Source organism: Dysidea avara, chromosome 2 (genome assembly GCF_963678975.1).
Source record: "Dysidea avara chromosome 2, odDysAvar1.4, whole genome shotgun sequence".
NCBI classification, from domain to species: Eukaryota; Metazoa; Porifera; class Demospongiae; order Dictyoceratida; family Dysideidae; genus Dysidea; species Dysidea avara.
The window spans coordinates 25,633,911-25,640,312 of record NC_089273.1 but is presented as its reverse complement, the minus strand read 5'-3'; positions in this window follow the sequence as shown (position 1 = coordinate 25,640,312).

The following is a 6,402-nucleotide window of genomic DNA, read 5'->3' as shown; positions in this document are numbered from 1 at the left end:
GGTTTTAGGGTGATATTTTGAACTGGAAAAGCTCAATTCTGTACGATCCCTAATATACAATATAATTATACTGTATGATGCATTGAAAATGACAACAGTGACACTGCTGATGATTGTTATGCATAAGTACGTACATGCATAGCCATTTTGTCTTCATACGTAGCTATACCCTACTTCTCAATGTTAATAATTCACTTATTCACTTTGTTTCATGCAATAACTATCTGCCAAATAAATTGCTTTTAGGTTTCTTAGTACTTTAGAGGCCATTAAGTAATAGATTCTATAATGGGTGTGAGAACATATAAAGAAATGGTGTTTGTTGCAATTCACTTTCAATAAGAGGCTGATATTATGAAGAAATTATAAAGACTGCTATTTTTAAACTGTTGATTGACTACCATGTAGGCATCTCTATACAGTAAATGTAAGCATTGATTTTCACTGATCTCCATGCATTCTCCATGCTCCAAGTTTTATGTAGGCCTATAAATTTTGAAAAAAAGTTATCTTTGACATATATAGTTAACCTGACTATGTCAATGCATACCACCAACTGACACAAGTGCCAGTCAGGGTGAAATCATAGTTGCCAATTGCCAATTAACAAATTAACTTTTAGGGGAGAATATTTTATGTAAATTCCAATCATTCTTTCAAACCTAGAATTAGCTAATCTCCTGAAATTTATGCCCAACATAAGCACACTAGCTAGGACTTTCACAAAAGTGACTGCTACATTGGAAATATGGAGTCAAAAGTTGACTGCTTTATCAGAGTAAGTGACTGCTCTATTAGAGTAACTCAATCTTTTCTGCTGTTTTTAGGCTTGAACTGTTTCTGTGGAAGCCAAACTAATACTTAACGCCAGTTATACATATATCTCATCCAAATAATCTGGAATATTCCTCAATTCTTTTTGCTAAAATTTATTCCTGAGTTATTGGACGCTCTTCTATTCCGTTTGTTGAAACTTTTAATTTTTCATGATTAGCTATGTCACCTCCAGTGAATGAGCCTTATCCGCAATTACGTCACAACGCAAAAATGGCGAAAAGTGTGGGGGCCTTTTGTACAGAGAGCCATGAATTGGGAAGAAACCAAAAGCAGACTGTAGGACTACTCGAGAAGTACGAAAATGCGTGCCCCTACATAGAAAGATAGTTAATAAGCCTCACCAGAGTTTTTTCATGCTTTCTTCACGTGGAACATCTCGAAACGTTATCCCTTCCATACAAAGTATCCCACTTGGCCCCCACACTTTTCGCCATTTTTGCGTTATTTTCGCGTTGTGACGTAATTGCGGATAAGGCTCATAGAGATGTAAAAATGTCACCAGAGAATTTGTTGAGTTCAATAATGAAATTTTATGCCAAATTAAAATTGATATATCAGGAATTTCTTACTTTGTTGGCTGCCATTTTTGAAATTTAAAAATGCTGACCTTGCAGGAATCTGTACAAATGCAAACAATGATTTTCAGATTCTCCATGCTCTAAGCTTTCCGAAAATATATAGGTTTGCTAATCCCCATAAAATTTGAACAAAAGTACATAGTGGACCTGACTACATGTAACGACCTTTTTTTTCTTCTTCAACTTGCAGCTAGGCTGAAGTTGCAATTCCAGAGAACCAGAACAGAAACTCCCTCTGAAAATTTCTAGATCCGCCCATGAATATGTTACCTTATCAGTTACATCATGATCAGTCATTACAAGTATGAAGCCATCATGAGAAAACTATCATATGAATTTGTATAGTACTTCTAATGTTAAACATAATCATCAGTGAAAATGCCAATAATTAACGAGTCATTAAATTGGTATTTAATTTTTTATGCTTCTAGTACTAATGACAAATCATGTTGTTCATGGGTAGTACATCAATGACTTAATTAGTGTGCTTCTATCAAGAACAAAAGCATTCATCTGTAACCACTGGATCTGTATAATTTGTCACCATGCTTGCTTAGTAAAAGCCAAAGTAATTGGACACCCTTAGTCTTCTCTGTATGCATACATGTCTGTGTAACAGTTAGAATATACGTACCTTATAAGACTGAGTAGTAGCTAGCGTGGTTCGTTGCTTTCTGTTTAATCAACTATTTTTAAGCTTTGCGTTTTATAGACTAGCTATATTGTGTCAGTCTCAGCTAACCGGCCATTTTTTTCTTAGATGCAGTGCCTACGTATTTAAAAGATCACTAATCATTGTCATACATTGTTCTTCATAGCATTTTCGCATTGTATTGTGACTTTAAGAAGTTATTAAAATATCGTATCTTTGTAAACAGTTCTCATTGTAGGCAACAGAATTTTATTCTGATAAGGAGTATACTGCCTGACTTAACTATTAAACTCTTATTATGTCAGTCACATTCACTGTAAAAGTGAAGTGTGCCAGATGCACTCGAAGTGTGTCTGACACACCAAAAAATGTCTCAATGGACACACTTTTGCACATGGTGTGTATATTTTTGGTGTGTCAGACACATTTCATTTTTTACAGTGTTTTGTTGATGTATATTATCATGTGTTGAAATGCAGTTGATGTACATTACATTATAAACCCCCGGGGAAATGGGTACATGTGCATAGTTGTAAAAGTAGGTGTTGAAAAGAAAAAGTCAAGTAGCTACTATCAGTATAATATATAGCTATGCATTCCTTGCTTACTTGAGATATAGTGGGTAAATGAGATAGATAGCCGGAATTAATAAGTCAAGTTATAGCTACTTATAACTCAGTGCATTGCGTGGCGCCTCACATTGCTCCGCGGGGGCATATGGTAAAGTAAAGCTATGAATCCACGCGTGGCTATATCACGCGTGGGTACACAATTTTAGCGGCGTAACCAGGGGTAGGGTCCGCAATCCGAAAAATCAACTTCTACAAATCAATCCCCTATCATTGTGGGATGTTCATTGTAGTATCCCATTGCTTGATCCACCATGAAATCGGAGGCACGATTGTTGTCTTCACAGAAATATCATTTTCAGTATCTCACAAGATGCAAGATTTATTTTTAAAATTTCGTGCTCAACACAAAGGACCGGATGAAACTTGCTACTTAGCCAAATCATATCCAGAGTTGTTGTAGTTGAAAACTACGCACAGAAATAAGTAAATGGTTTGCTGGGTGCCCGGCACAGGGTTGCTTTCTTTGAAAAAACAGACAAAGAAATACGAAGTTTCGAATTCAAACTGCCCTACCACTCAGGGCAAGAGAAGCCAACTCTTCCTCATAGTGTTTCGATACGGTTGGATGCATAGTCTGTCTATGCTGTTAGTTTGGAAAATATCTGAGACTTCTCACCATCTGGGTGACGAGCGTCAAAATTTTTTGCAGCATCAAAGAATTGTGTTGCGAATTCTACCCATTTCCAGCGCTTCTGCAGCCACAAAAATCATCAAGTATAGACTAAAACTATGGCAAAAGATGTCCCTGTTCATTTGGTAACAGCGGTTGTCAATTATTATTTCATCCACAGCTTCCACGCCTCGCTCTAAGCTATGCATCAAGGGAGGCAGCAAAATCGTCCAAATTTGACTTCACCTCTAACGCTCCACAGCAGCTTCACATCTTCACTAGATCACCCTACATCACCATTATGCTGCAAAACATCCCAAAACAAACCGAAAAATACACAAAATCTTTCATTTTTTATTCGAGCTGGGTGGAGCTGCTGGTATACTGCATCATATGAAATCACAGAAACACCAAATACTACTACTACCAAACGTTTTGAACCATCATTTATCATCATTCTAAACAAAATTAAGTGACCAGTGTGGCATCAGAAGTACCGGAAAGCACTTTGGTACCATTGAGAGAATCTCTTGAAATGACGCACGAAAATTTGACGTTCTTCACCCAGATGGTGAGAAGTTTCAGATCCTTTCCAAACTAACAGCATAGACAGACTATGCATCCAACCTTAACACATCACTATGAGGAAGAGTTGGCTTTTCTTGTCTTGGCTGGTAGGGCAGTTTGAATTCGAAAATTCGTGTTTCGTTTTCTGCTTTTTGAGAGAAAGCAACCCTGTGCCGGGAACCCAGTGAATCATTTGCTTATTACTGTGCGTACTTTTTAACTACATTAACTCTAGATAATATCTAGCTAAGCAGCAAGTTCTATTCTGTTCTTTGTGTGGAGCCCGAAATTTAAAAAATAATTTTTGCATCTCACGAAATACTAAAATCGATAGTTCTGTGAAGACAACAACCGTGCCTCCGGTTTCATGGTGGATCTAGCAATGGGATACTACAATGAACATCCCACAATGGTAGGGGGGTCGATTTGTGAAAGTTGATTTTTCGGATTGCGGACCCTACCAGGGGTGGCATACTACAGATCACGTGGTAGACGATCAGATCAAGTGGCAAATCAGATCACCTGTCGGAGAGGCTCTAGGTCATCCTACCACCAGCCGCTTTGGCTTCAAAGAGTCTGCAGCTATTGACCTCAAGTTGTGTGTGCAGAGGCATGTTCCCTACTATGGCAGAGGATAGGATCTTTTCATTTAACTGAATCACTTATTTTGCTATTATTTTAATCTTTAAGTGATAGACTACATTCTCTTCATTTCTAGCTAATAGCTAGCTACTTAGCTATATGTACGTATTACGTATTTTAATTAGTGTTGGTAGACATAATTACGTATGTATATAGCCATACATATATATACGGTAGGTAATGTGATGTCACTATAGTACAAGAATTGACAAAATGTTCTAAGCTGCTACCATTGGTGTACTATAGGGATTCCCATAGTCTGTGATGATGGTATGGTGCTATTAGTACTAATTAAACGATTCAATTATATGCTCATCCATGGCCCATGCACCTATCCATAACCCTATGTTATCCATATGTGTAGTTTTGAAATGACATAATGTACATATTGTATAGAGAATCTTAACAAATGTAGCTATGTATCACCAAGTGCTAGCATACAAGTGTGTGCTTCAATCACACATTAATTGTACCTGTAATTAAGAGCATAGGGTACATATTATGACTTGTTATTATCTGCTTTACCAGTTAGGCACTGGAGGGTGTACACAGAAGGCAGAGCCTGTTCAAGGTGTTTACCCGTAGCCTAGGAGCCTAAGCGAAAATCTTTGAGCTAAATATCCTAAAGTGAAATGGGACAAATACCTAGAAGGGGTGAAAAAAAAGCCAACCCCATCGTGACTTGATCTGCAGGCCACCCAGATTCTGGCCAAGCGCCACCAACTTTGGGGAGGCCACCTAAGTAGGGAAATTGCAATAGTTACAATCAATAGTTGTTTTGATGAAGAACAGTTCTTTATATTACATATGGAAGCATTCTGCAGTCTGGATGTAGATTGTTGGACAGTTTGTCTCCTGGTTGCCATGATATATTCACCACAAACCTCTAACAATTAATGGTAATTCCCTAATGTTAAGAAATTCATATCATTTTTATGTCTGCTGTCACGGTAACATGTTGTTGATCATTTCCATTGCATCACACTTGTATGCATGTGAGCACATGAAGCCTGATCAAACACTTTTATAATTATTTGCTCAAACCTTTGGTCGAAAGACAACCTCAATACTAATGTCTACATTTAGCATTTCACGTACATAGCCTACAGTACGGTTTTTGTAAAGTGGACACTGGGCAGGGGTACATATTCTTTGGACATTTTAGATCAAGATAGCTACTCCAGAGGTGATGATTATTATGTTTTCAGCAATGACCACACAAATATCAGACAAACTTTATGGATGATCAGCCACTCAGCCAACAACACTATTTGCCTAATAATACTATGGTGTACAGTGGCCACACCTGGTAATCAATCTCATTACTGGTATGTCAACTAGAGTAACTATGCAATTGAGAACTACAGTCTACACCCAAACTTGACATATGATGACTGATGGCCAACTCTTATAATCACTTCTAGATCTTCTACTCTGACGGAACAGTCTTAGAAAGTAATGTATTATTGTCCTTTGGGAAAAGCATCTAATTATAAGAATGATCTAACACAACAGTCTCCACAAGGTAAAATTGTAACTATGGCAGTTATGGAAGCTACTGTTAGAATTAAAGGTTCATAGTCGATATTCATCAAAGTTTTGAAACACTTTTTGGCTTGTGTGAGTACATGTTTTATGAACAAATTCATTCACACTAAACTAATTTGATGTGATATACTTATAACATGATGACTAGCATTATCATGTTCGCAATACTAGCATTATCATGTTCCCAATTACTGTTCTGATGCAAAATTTTGTTAGATTCTCTACAGATTGCACAATTGAACGATTGCATATAAATATTGCCATTAGATCACATCCCATTATAATATGAATTGACAATATTGAGTTACTGTGTTTATGTTTTCGGTAGACTATTTA